Genomic DNA, 13,841 nt, shown 5'->3' with positions numbered 1-13,841 from the left:
GCCAAAAAAAAAATGACATACTTAGTCTCCTGGCCAAACTTAGGGCAGAGTATCAGAATCCTTATGGAAGAAGAGGGAGAGCCTTGTAGGGGACAGGAACTCTGTGAGGAAAAAACAGAGCCAAAATATCTGGACCCATTGGGCCCTGCTGAGACTGATATTCCATCTAAGGAGCATGCATGGAGAAGACCTAGACCCCCTGTTCAAATGAAGCACGATGGATGTTCAGTTTCCAAGTGGGCACCCTAGTAAGAGGCAGAGGGGCAGTCTCTGACATGAACACAGTGGCTGGTTTTTTGATCACCTACCCCTGGGGAGGTGAAGCCTTGCCAGGCCACAGAGGAAGATGATGCAGCCAGCCTTGATGAGACCTGATAAACTAGGGTCAGATAGAAATGGAGGAGGTCCTCCTCTATCAGTGGACTAGGGCAAGGGCATAGAGGGAGAAGAGGGAAGGTGAGTGGTACTGGAAGGAGACAAGGAAGTGGGCTGCATCAGAGATACAAAGTGAATAAACGGTAATAAATAAATATATAAATAAAATAAAATTTAAAAAGATTCACAAGCCAAGAATTGAACAAATATTATTGATATATAACATTTTATGTTTAACATTTAACAAATATCATTTATTGTATGTGCTCTGTGGAATACAACTCATAGCCTACCTTTAGATCCTAATGCATTTTTATTAATGTTTTATATAATATATTATGACCATGGATTCCTCTCTGCTAACTCCTATAACATCATTCCAGACTACCACTTCCATGCCTTACTTTTCTTAGAAACAAATCAAAAGCATGGAAAGTAACAAGAAAAACACACACAGAGACACACACACTCCTTTACAAAATTAAACACCATAATAAACATGCAAAATACAAGTGTCTTAGTGTTCTGTTTCTGTGATGAGAAACTATGACCAAAACATCTCTTTCAAAAGATAGCATTTAATTTGTGGCTTGCTTACAGTTTCAGAGGGTTAATCCACTATCCTCATGGCAGGAAACATAGTGCTGGAGCAGGCAGAGAGACAGAGACAGAGAGGAAGAGAGAGAAAGAGGAGAGAGAGAGAGAGAGAGAGAGAGAGAGAGAGAGAGAGAGAGAGAGGACAGAGAAAGAGAAAAAGGAGAATGGGAGACAGAGACAGAAACACATGAGAGAGAAGAGAGAGGAGATATAGATAAAAAGATGGAGAGGAGAGATTGAGAAAGGAGAGAGAGACAGACAGGAGAGAGATAAAGAGGAGAGAGATTCAGAGAGTGTAGGTGTAGAAAGGGAGACAGAGACCAGAGAGAGGATAGAAAGATGAAAGAGAGACAGAGACTCAGAGAGAGAGAGAGAGAGAGAGAGAGAGAGAGAGAGAGAGAGAGAGAGAGAGAGACTCTTCAGCTTCCAATAGAATTTTGAAACTTCAAGGCCCACCCTCATGGACTTATTTTCTGCAACAAGTCCACAAGTCCTAATCCTTTCAAATAGTATCCCTCCCTGGTATCCAAGCAATCAAATCTGTGAACCAATAGGGAGATTGTCCTTCAAGCCACCATAGCCACTTAAATAACAAATCCAGACCAAACAATATGAGAGAAAAATATATGAAAATAGCATTGAGTTTCCTTTTTGTTAGCTGTCTAATCCTGGGCCTCAGGTCTGCATTTAAGTATGGTTAGTGTACACAGTGGGATTCTACTGAAGAAAACTAATTTATCCTTTACAAGTAGATGTCAATTGGAGATAGCTTCTGTGTTAGGGGTGGGAATACTTGCCACTTCCCCACCTCATCCCTCAGACACTGTCTGGATCAATTCTGTGTAGACCTTGTGTGCACTGCCACAGAATCTGTGAGTTCATATGTGTATTACCCCTGATGTATTTTGAAGACACTTTATTTGCTGTTGTCAACACTTTCTGGCTTTTATACTCTTTTAGACCGCTCTTCCACATAACTCTGAAAGCAGTGAAATACATTTCATTTAAGTATTCCAAAGTATCAAATACTGTTCACATTGTCCAGTAATTGGTTTCTTCATGAGAAAGCTTCTCAGAACCATGCACTGATCTATGGGAGTAGTAGAATTCCATTAGGAGTCATTTAATTTATATGTCCTTTTACAAGAAGAATAGTATTTATTTTCCCCTAAGTCCATGGTCTATTTAGTCTCAGGTTCTTGGCTAGCCCAGATGTGTCAGGTACCGGTTTTAGCTCATCTAGTGGGCAGTATATCCAACAAGATATTAGTGTTTACTCTCACGATGCTTTTGTTTTTTCGCAGTATTGTTCCAGTATATCAATGCAAAGAGTTCAACATTGTATATCACAGTGTATGTAGCTGGTTTGGTGGTTATCTTTCCCCTCTCATAGCATTGAGAGGGCCTTCCAATACCGGAAATATTATTCAGGAGACATTAAGGCACTAGTAAGTTACAAGCTCAAGTTTTTTGTGGAGGACAACCAATAGCCTTGGCTGTAGCCTGAGTCACTAGGGGTTTCCATAGGGACCCTTTAGCCAACGACTCATCTAGAGGTAAACAATTCCTGGCACTGTATATTTCACATGCTGTCAAAAGATGTCTAGTGGCATACTCTTTCCATTATTTAGTAACTCCATTTATACTTCTGTCATATATGTATATATATTTAGGAATCTTTTACAGGAGTAGTTTTCTGAGAGGCCTCAAATGGACATTTGCATTATTATAGTTAATTAATTGATGAGTACAGTTAATCCCCTGTATTGCCTTTTCACATCCCCATTTCACTTTCTTCCCATTTAATCCTCCTGCTCCATTTTCACACAGCCCATCTCTCCCTAACTGTTTCTCCTTCATTAGGAGATAACCTTCGTAGTCCTGTACATGTTACCCATGTGGTTATATGCATTGCAGCATTCTTATTAAGGGATTAAAAGTTAACATCTACTTATAAGGAAAACAAGCAATACATTTTTCCATTTGGGTCTAGGTTAATTCAATCAGGATCATTGTTTCCAGCTCTATCCACTTACCTGTGAAATTCATAATTTCTTTTTGTAACAGATTAACAATATTCCATTTTACAAATGTAGTATATTTTGTTATGTTGATAGTTAAAAGTGGTTTTAAATTTCTGTCTATTATTAATATAAGAGAAATTAACATGGATGAACAAATGTCTCTAGTAAGCTTTAGAGATATTTGGGTAATATGTCCAAAACTGGTAAGCAGAATCTTAATGTAGATCTATTCTCATGTTCCTAAAGAAATGTCACACAGAATTACATACTATTTGTAATATTTTCAATCTCACTAGAAATGAATAAGTGTCTTGCTTATACTATATCCTCACCAACATTACCTGCCATTGGTATTTTATTGTTTTGGTCATTCTGATTTGTATATGATGAAATCTCAAAATAGTTTTGATTTCTATTTCCATGAATAGCTAAGTATGTTGAACATTTCTTTAAATGTTTATCTGCCTTTGAATTTTATGTTTTGGGATTATGTGTAGTTCTTTAACCTGTTTTTCAGTTAGGTTATTTCTTATCTTGATATCTAATATTTTCACTTAGTTCTATATTTGGGGTATTTTTTCATTTTCTTTTTATTATTAGTTACATTTTATTAACTCTGTATAACAGCTGTATCCCACTCCCTCATTCCTTCCCAATCCCACCCTCCCTTCCTCATTTCCTCCCTGCCCATTTCCAAGTCCACTGGTTGGAGAGGACCTTCTCCCTTTTTGACTGACCCTTTTTTTTTATCAGGTATCTTCAGGACTGGCTGCAAAGTCTTCCTCTGTGGCCTAGCAGGACTGCTCATCCCTTGGAGGGATAAGGAGGTCAAAGAGCCTGCCATTGAGTTCCTGTCAGAAACAGTCCCTGTCCCCCTTAATATGGGAAACCAGTTGGTTACTGAGCTACCAAGGGCTTCATCCGAGCAGAAGTTCTAGGTTATATCCATACATGATCCTTGGTTGAGAGTCAGTCTCAGAAAAGACCCCTGTGCCCAGATATATTTGGTCCTTTGGGAGCTCCTATCCTTTCCACAATATACAAATTCCCTTTCTTTCATATGTTTCCCTGCACTCTGCCGAAGGTTTGGTTATGAGTCTTAGTATCTGCTTTGATACACCGCTAGGTAGAGTCTATCAGGGGCCCTCTGCAGTAGGCTCCTGTCCTGTTACTTGTTTTCTCCTATGTCCAATGCACCTCCCATTTGTCTTTCTAAGTGAGGATTGATCATCTTACCCTAGGTCCTCTTTCTTGTTTATCTTCTTTAGGTGTATAGAATACATTATATTTATCATATCTTATAGGTCTATATAAGTGACTATATACCATGTGTGTCTTTCTCCTTCTGGAATAAGTCACTCAGCATGATCTTTACTAGAACCCACCATTTGCTTGCAAATTTCATGATTTCCTCTTATTTAATTGCTGAGTAGTATTCCATTGTGTAAAAATATCACAATTTCTGTATCCATTCATCTGTGGATGGACATCTGGGTTGTTTCCAGGTTCTGAATATTAGAAATAAAGCTGCTACAAACATGGTTGAACAAATGTCCTTGCCGTATACTTGAGCAAATTTTGGGTATATGACTAGGAGTGGTATAGCTGGGTCTTGAGGAAGCACTATTCCTAATTGTCTGAGAAACTGACAAATTGATTTCCAGAATGGTTGTACAAGTTTACATTCCCACCAGCAATGAAGGAGGGTTCCCCTTTCTCCACACCCTCCCAGCATGTGTTGTCACATGAGTTATTCATCTTAGCCATTCTGATGGGAGTAAGGTGAAATCTCAGGGTCATTTTGATTTGCATCTCCCTGATGGTTAAGGATGCTGAGCATCTCTTTAAATATATCTGTGGAATTCTATATTCCTCACAGAGAATTCTATGTTTAGTTCTGTACCCCATTTTTAATTGGATTACTTGATTTATTGCTTTATAACTTCTTTATTTCTTTATATATTCTGGATATCAGCCTTCTGTCACATATATGTTTGGTGAAGATCCTTTTCCATTCTGAAGGCTGTCACTTTGTTCTAACAACAAAATGTCTTTTGATTTACAGAAACTTTTCAGTTCTGCAATAAATGGCACCTAATGAAACTGAAAAGCTTCTGTAAAGCAAAGGACACTGTCATCAAAACAAAACGACTGTCTACAAATTGTGAAAGAATCTTCACCAACCTGTTTTCTGACACAGGGATAATATCCAGTATATATAAAGAACAAAAGAAGCTGAAAAGCAGAAAACCAAGTAATCCAATTAAAAATTGGGGAACAGAGCTAAACAGAGAATTCTCTGTAGAGGAATGCAGAATGACAGAGAAACACTTAAAGAAATGCTCAACCTCATTAGCCATCAGAGAAATGGCAATCAAAATGACCCTGAGATTTCACCTAACACACATCAGAATGGCCAAGATGAAAAACTCGAGTGACAACACATGCTGGAGAGGCTGTGGAGAAAGGGGAACCCTCCTCCACTGCTGGTGGGAATGTAAACTTGTACAACCATTCTGGAAATCAATCTGGTGCTTTCTCAGACAACCAGGAATAGCGCTTCCTCAAGATCCAGTTATACCACTCCTAGGCATATATCCAAAAGAGGCTCAAGTATACAGAAAGAACATTTGCTCATCATGTTTGTAGCAGCTTTATTTGTAATAGCCAGAAGCTGGAAACAGCTCAGATGCCCCTCAAATAAAGAATGGATGCAGAAATTGTGGTACATCTATACAATGGAGTATTACTCAGCAATGAAAAATAAGGAAATAATGAAATTTGCAGGTAAATGGTGGGACCTGGAAAGGATCGTCCTAAGTGAGTTGTCCCAGAAGCAAGAAGACACACACGGTATATACTCACTCATATAGACATACAATATAGGATAAACCCACTAAAATTGGTACATCTAAAGAAACTAAGCAAAAGAGAGGACCCTAACTAAAATGCTCAATCCCCATCCTGAAAGGCAAAGAGGATGGACATCAGAAGAAGAAGAAAACAGGAAACAACCTAGGAACATGCTACATAGGGCTTCTGAAATCCAGAAGAAGAAAACAGGAAACAACCTAGGAACCTACCACAGAGGGCCTCTGAAAGCCTCTGCCATGCAGACTGTCAAAGCAGATGCTGAGCCTGATGGCCAACTGTTGGGCAGAGTGAATGGAATTTTAGGTAAGAACTGGGAAATAGTAAGAGCTGGAGAGGACAGGGTCTCCACAAGGAGAGCAACAGAACAAGAAAATTTGAACACAGGGAACTTCCCAGAGACTCATACTCCAACCAAGGACTATTCATGGAGATAGCCTAGAACCCTGACAATGCAGCCACTTCTTATGAGAACTGATAGACTAAGATCATAAAGAAGGAGAGGAGGACATCCCCTATCAGTGGACTTGGGGAGGGGCATTCATGCAGAAAGGGGGGGTGATACCGGGAGGGGAGAAGAGAGGGGCTTATGGGGGAATGCAAAATGAATAAAGTGTAATTAATAAAAGTTAAAAAAGAGAGTTAGAAAAAAATAAAATTAAAAAAAATGAATTGGGGAATAGTAAGATCTGGAGAGGATAGGAAATCCACAAGGAGAACAACAGAAATTTGAACACAGCAATCTTCCCAGAGACTCATACTTTAACCAGGTACCATGCATATAGATAAGCTAGAACCTCTTCACAGATGTAGCCCATGGCAGTTTAGTGTCCAATAGGGTTACATAGTAATGGGAAGAGGGACTGCCTATAACATAATCTTATTGGCCTGCTCTTTGATCACCTCCCCCTGAGGGTGGAGTAACCTTATCAGGCCACAGAAGATGACAATGCAGCCACTCCTGATGAGATCTGATAGACTAAGATCAGAAGGAAGGAGAGGAGGTCCTCCCCTATCAGTGGACTTGGTGAGGGGCATGCATGAAGAAGGGGGTGGTAGAATGTGACCAGGAGGGGAGGAAGGAGAGGCTTATTGGGAGGATACCAAGTGAATAAAGTGTAACAAATAAAAATCAAAAAGTCAAAATAAATAAATAAATAGAAATTTCATTATTTTTCTAAATATACAAAGATTGTGTATATGACAGATATAGCCAGATTGTAATAAAAAGTCTAAAATTCTCAATACAGTACCCTATTTTCTTCCAACCAAGAAAACAAACATTGTCTAAATCTCTTCTAGGGTGGCCTTTTCAGAAATTCACCATAAAGTATATTTCAATCGTATTTCATCTAATATCTGAAATTCCACCATCAAAATTTCACTCTTTGCACTGTCTTTTAACTTTTCTGGGTATTCCACAATGACAACCAATACTAGCACAAAGATTAATAAGATAGCGATCTATTGAGGAATAAGACTTTTATGGGTAGAAAAGTATGATTCAGCAGAGAGAGAAATTCCACTATAATATATTTCCAATGTGAACTTCACTTGAACCTATGGGTTTCTATGGATGCTTCAGAGGTGTTGCTGAAGAAGACAGTGACATTGTATCCCAATATAAGTCAGTCACTTTATTTTCGGATTTACTATTGAAAGAGGTATGATTTTGCACATGTAAAGGGAATTTACATGTAGTGACTCAGGTCTGAATTATTAACATCCATCACCATAGTTGAAGAAAGAAGTATATTTATTCTGAAGGAGAAATCCAAGAAGCGTCTCACAGCCCAGATCTACCAATTTTAGTTAACAACCAAATAAAAACATTGTAAAGAGTTGATTTAACTTCATTTCGGAGGCAACAGGGAAAATAAGCATACCAGATACCTAAGAAGTTAGCGAGATTTTTCAGAAAAAAATTGTCATAAAAATATAATGAAGTGTTTTAGGTATAACACTTTTGAAATGATTTGAAGTTTTTCTGCCTAATATTTTTTTTCTTTTCACCATTATTTTTATTCACTTTATATACTTTTTGTAGATCTATCCCTTCTCTTCTCCCAGTCTTCCCCTTAACTCCTACCCCTTCCCCTTTTCTCAGAAAAGAGGAGCTCCTTTTTCCATCCAGCACAGCTCAGCAAGTTGCATCAGGAATGAACCTGTCGTCTTCCCCTGTGGCCTAGCAAGACAAGTCCAACAGGGAGAAGTGAATAAAAAGCTAGCCAGTGAGTCCATGTCTAATGCAGGCTCTACTTCACTTACTAGAGGACCCACATGATGCCTAAGATGCCCATATATTACATCTTTGTAGGGGGCCTACGACCAGTTCATTTATGGTCCTTGGTTGATGCTCCAATCTGAGCAAGCCAATCTGATCTTTATTTACTTGGCTCTTTTAGTCTTCTTGTGGAGCTATCACTTCCAGGTATTTTCTACCCACCCCCCATTTTTCCAAGACCCTTTACACATTGCACAATGTTTGGCTGTGAGTCTCAGCATCAGTTGTGAGGGGCTGCTGGGTAGAGACTCCCAGAGGACAACTCTGTCAGGCTCCTGTTTCCAAGATTAACAGAGTATTAATTCATAGAGTCAGTGGTTGACACTCTCCCTCAGGGTGGGTCATTGGATGGGCCAGGCATTGTTTCAGCATTACATCTATCCTATCTATGTGTTCTATCTATATCCTTACACATCTTTTAGGCAGGGTAAATTTTGGGTGGAAGGTTTCGTGGGTGGGTTGGTGTTCCCCTCTCTCTGCTAGGAGACTAGTCTAGTTAGAGGGTGTCTTCTTCAGTCTCTATGGCCTCTGTTACTAAAGTCACTGCTTGAGTCCTCCTCACATCCTCCCAAGATCCTACTCTGAAACAGGTTTCCATGTTGTCACAGGTATACCTCCACCCTCAGTTTCTCTTTTCTCTATAGTCCTTCTGTAGTCTTACCATTGCTGTCCCCATATCTGATCTTGACCCTCTTAACGCTCTGTACCACCTTTACTACCATGACAACTCCCATTTAGGCACTATATCTGTCTATTCTATCTCCTCTTCTGAGTGAGATTTATGCATCCTCCCTTGGGTCCTCCATGTTACTTATCTTCTCTGGGTCTGTGCCTCATAGTATGCTTATTCTGTACTAAATGGCTAAAATCCACTTACACGTGAGTACATAACTTGTGTGTATGAGTTACCTCACTCAGGGAGATCTTTTCTAGTTCCACCTATTTGCTTGCAAATTTGATGATTTCTTTGTTTTTAATAGCTGAGTAGTATTCCATTGTGTAAATGGGTGACAGTTTCTTTATCTATTCTTTGGTTGAGGGACATCTAGGTCATTTCCAGACTCTGGCTATTGTTAAGGCTACTATGAACATAGTTGAGCAAGTATCCTTGTTATGTGGTGGACTGTCTTTGAGTAACACACTGGAATGGTAGAGCTTGGTCTTGAGGTAAACCTACTTATAATTTTCTGCAAAGCACCAGATTGATTTCCAAAGTGGTTTTACAAGTTTACACTTCCACCAGCAATACAGTAGTCTTCTCCTTTCTCTACAGCCTCTCCAGAATGTACTGTTGTTTAAAAATTTGACCTTAGCCATTCTGACTAGTGTGACATAGAGTCTCAGAGTTCTTTTGGTTTTCATTTCCCTGATGACTAAGGAAGTTTAACATTCCATAAGTGCTGCTAAGCCATTTGACATTCTTCTGTTGAGAACTTTCTGTTTAGTTCTGTGCCTTATTATTTTCTTTATTAATATGTATTCACTTTGTATCCCTGCTGTGGCCCCCACCCTTGTCACCTCCTAATCCCACCTTCCCTACCTCTTCTCCCCCATACCCTTCCCTTAGTCCACAGATAAGGGAGGTCCTCCTCACTTCTATCTGACCCTAGCCCATCAAGTCTCATCAGGACTGGCTGCATGGTCTTCCTCTGTGGCCTGGCAAGGCTGCAACCACAAGGGAGGAGGTGATCAGAGAGTAAGCCACTGAATTCATGTCACAGACAGCACCTTTTCCCCTTACTAAGGAACCCACTTGAGGACTGATTCTATAGGCTACATCTGAGCAGGCTTATAGGCCCTCTCCATGCATGGTCCTTGCTTGGAGTATCAGTCTCTGCAGGGCACCCATGACCCAGTTTTTTGTTTGTATGTATTTTGGTTCTGTTGGTCTCCATTTGGAGCCATTGTCTCTTCCAAGTCTTTCTATCTCCCCCTTATTCATAGGATCCCATGCGCTCTGCCTAAAATTGCTGTGACCCTCAGGATCTGCTTTGATACCTCAATCAGTAGAGTCTTTCAGAGGTCTTTCTTCTGTGGTGGCTTCTGTCATGTTCCCTGTCCTCTCTTGCTTCATTTGTCTATTGCATTGCATTTGCCCTTCTGAATGAGGACTGAACATATTTTCAATGGTCTTCCTTGTTGTTTAGTTTCCTTAGGAGTATAGATTTTAATGTTTACCCTATACTAAATGTCTAATAACCACAAATGGGTGAATATATACCATGTTTGCCTTTCTGCTTCTGGGTTGCCTCCCTCAAGAAGATTATTTTCTAGTTCCCACCATTTACATTCAAATTTCATTTTTTCTTGTTTTTAATAGTTGAGTAGCATTCCATTGTGTAAACTTACCACATTTTCTGTGTCCATTCCTCAATTGAGGGACATCTAAGTTGTTTCCAGATACTGGCTTTTACTAATAAAGCTGCTATGAACATGGTTGATAAAATATTCTTGTTATATACTTGAGTACCCTTTGGAAATATGCCTAGGAGTGGTATAGCTGGATCTTGAGGAAGCACTATTCCTAATTTTCTGAGAAAGATCGAGATTGATTTTCAAAGTGGTTGTACAAGTTTATATTCTCACCAGTGTTTATGTAATGTTCTTTTGGAATGTATACACCTTACCCTTGTTCATTCAAATGCTGATTTTTCTCCCCTACTATCTGCTTTCAATCCAGACATTGCATTGTGATACTTATTCTAAGCATCACCTGTCTCAAGTTTGTGTAAATATGACACCACTTGTTCTCTGATTTGTCAGTTAAAACAACCAGCCACAATGTTGAGCAATGGAGAAGAAAGGTGGGACATCCTCTTTCAGAGTGGGAGGAGAGGAAAGAAACAGGAGGAGAGGAAGGAGTGGGAGGTAGAGGAGGAGGACAGGCTGGCAGGAGAAGCTACAGGAGGAGCTGGAGGAGAGGTCTTGGAATGATGATGATTGAACCGGACCTAAGATATCACTAAAGCAAGTATAATGGGTGAAATCTGAATGGTAGGAAACTAAGTGGTCTTGTAGGTTTAGAATGGAGTAACAATTGTCAGCATTGTATTCTAGGTTAATTAAATAAATCCTAGTCTCTGTGTGGTGATTTGGTTATACAGCTGTTTAGGATTAACCACAGTCTAACTAAAAGATATATCAATAGTAAATATTTACAATAATACAACAAATGGAGCACAACTAATCTAAGTATTCACACCCTTTAAATCATACTTTAAACTAATTTTTTGTTGGAATAAGCTCCCAGTGATGTAACATAAACTTAAAACCTAAAAACTCCCAGGTCAATTACTATCTCTTTAAGAGAGACTCTTAAACAGGCCCTGGAGCAAAGGGCAGCCTATTGTGGGCAGACTTGAGACTTAACAAAACTGGCTGCCACTAACATGATGGAAGAAATAATAAAACTGACTTCTTGAAGCTTGGCAGATAATGTCTTCTATGGTTTTAAGACAGAAATAAAGGAAAGTTTAGAAATTATGACTGTGGTTTCATTCCTAGTCCTCAATTTAACTTTAATCATTGGATTAGCCTTTTATGTCTTCCCAAAGCAAAGGCTTTAGAAAAGCTACTAGAACAATACAAAGAAAATATTGAAGGTTGGAGACAGGACTTAAAACAAGCGATACAAAAACTTACAGAACAGAATAAACAACAGGAAGATAAGGCAGAGGTTTTAGAAAAGATAATGGAACAATACAAAGAACAACTAGAACAATGTGAAGAAAAAATTAAAAGTTTGAAGCAAGGCATAAAACAAGAGATTGAAGAGATTATTGAACAAAACAAACAACAGAGATATAAATATGAAATATGGGTGCAGACCTTAAGAAAAGAGTTTAGAATACTAAGTAATGAAAATACTCAGGCAGAGGCAAAAGACAAAACTAAAGAAAGCCAATCAAAGGTGGTTAGAAAATAAACATTGGCTTATCTAGTCAGTATACAGCAGAGACCAGCAGATGATGATCATCCACAGGACTATCATGAAGCTGAATGGCACCCTGTGGAAGTGCTAGTTTTGAAGAAATTTAAGGAAAGTGTCACTAATTTTGGAATGCATTCACCATTTGTAAAACAAATGCTGACTTCCTGGTCAATCAGAAGTAGAGTAATCCCAAAGGACAGGGAGGATATGACAAAGGCAATATTTGAACCTGGGCCATAATGACAATGGCTATCATGGTAGAGAGAAGAGGCTAGAGAGATGCGCACCAAAATAGAGCCAGAGGTGCTGGTGTTTAAAAGGAACAGCTGCTTGGTGATGGCCAGTATGCTGACATAGAGATAAAAGCTGTATATAATGAAGAAACCTTAGCATTATGTTGCCTAACAGCCTTAAATGCCTGGGACAAGGCTGAAGAATCAGGAAAAAGGATTGAGCCATTCTCCCAGGTCATACGAGGTCCAAGTGAAATATTCACTAACTTTTTGCAAAGATTGACTTCAGCTGTGGACAGAAGTATATCAGATCCACTAGCTAGAAAAGCACTAATAGCATGTTTAGCTTTTGAAAATGATAATACTGAATGCAAACAGGCAATAAGGCCATTAAGAGCAAGATCTGCACCAATAGACGAATGAATTAGAAATATGATTGTCATCAGACCTCATTCACCCAATTTGACCTTGATAGGAGAATCTACCCCTAAAGACCTTGGGAAAAGTCTTAATTGTGATGGGCAAGGTTACCACAAAAGAAGTTACCAGAAAAACAAAAATAAATGAAGAAGGGAGCCTATGCTTCCTAGAATATGCAGAAGATATGGCAAGGGTCAACAATGGATTAGTGAATGTAGAGCAGCCACAGATAAATGGGGTAATCCTTTATAAAAACAAAACAAAACAAAACGCCCAAGGGGGCCTCTTGCAGGCCCCAAAGCAGAACAGGGATACTCCTTCACAAGAAAGTTAAACACCACTGCTCTGGGAATAAACATTAAAAACTTAGACAGCCAGGCCAGAGCAGTTTCTATAGATAAATAAATTAAAAAAAAAAAGCAGGAAGTGAACAGAAAATAAATATATTGGTAAACCTCTATAAATGATCAAAGACCAAAGTTAAAGATAATTTTAAATAATATTGAAATTGAAGGCACAGGAGATACTGGGGCTGATGTCACAATAATCACTTCTAAATCATGGCCCCCAAACTGGCCACTTCAAAAGGTGGATATCCAATTCCAAGGAGTTGGAACTTTATTTAAGTAAAACAAAGTTTCAGATGCCTTAAATGTACAGGACCAGAAGGTCATACGTGTCTAAGATAGCATAAAATTATGGGAAAGATATCTGCTAACAACAATGGAAAACCCAGGTTATCTTCCCCCAATTTAAGAGATAATCCAAGAAAACAGGTAATACTCCTGATTAAAAAAAAAGTTAAAATTATTTTTAAAATTTCATCAAAAACAGTTACAGACTGTCCAGGCTGTCCATAAACAAAATACAACAGAGGCCATCTTTCCAACTTCATGTTGGGAAGCCACTGCTAATAAAACTCCCACGACCTTACCATTAAGGTGGTTGGCAGACCAACCTATTTGGATTGAACAATGGTCTATGAGTAAAGAAAAATTACTGGCACTAGAACAGCTATTCCTGGAACAGCTGGAGGCTCAATGTATAGAAGAGTTCAACAGCCTTTGCATTTCTCCGATATTTGTCATAAAAAAGAATTTTGACAA

This window comes from Meriones unguiculatus, chromosome X (assembly GCF_030254825.1).
Source record: "Meriones unguiculatus strain TT.TT164.6M chromosome X, Bangor_MerUng_6.1, whole genome shotgun sequence".
Taxonomy (NCBI): Eukaryota; Metazoa; Chordata; class Mammalia; order Rodentia; family Muridae; genus Meriones; species Meriones unguiculatus.
Note: the sequence above shows the minus strand (reverse complement) of the source record.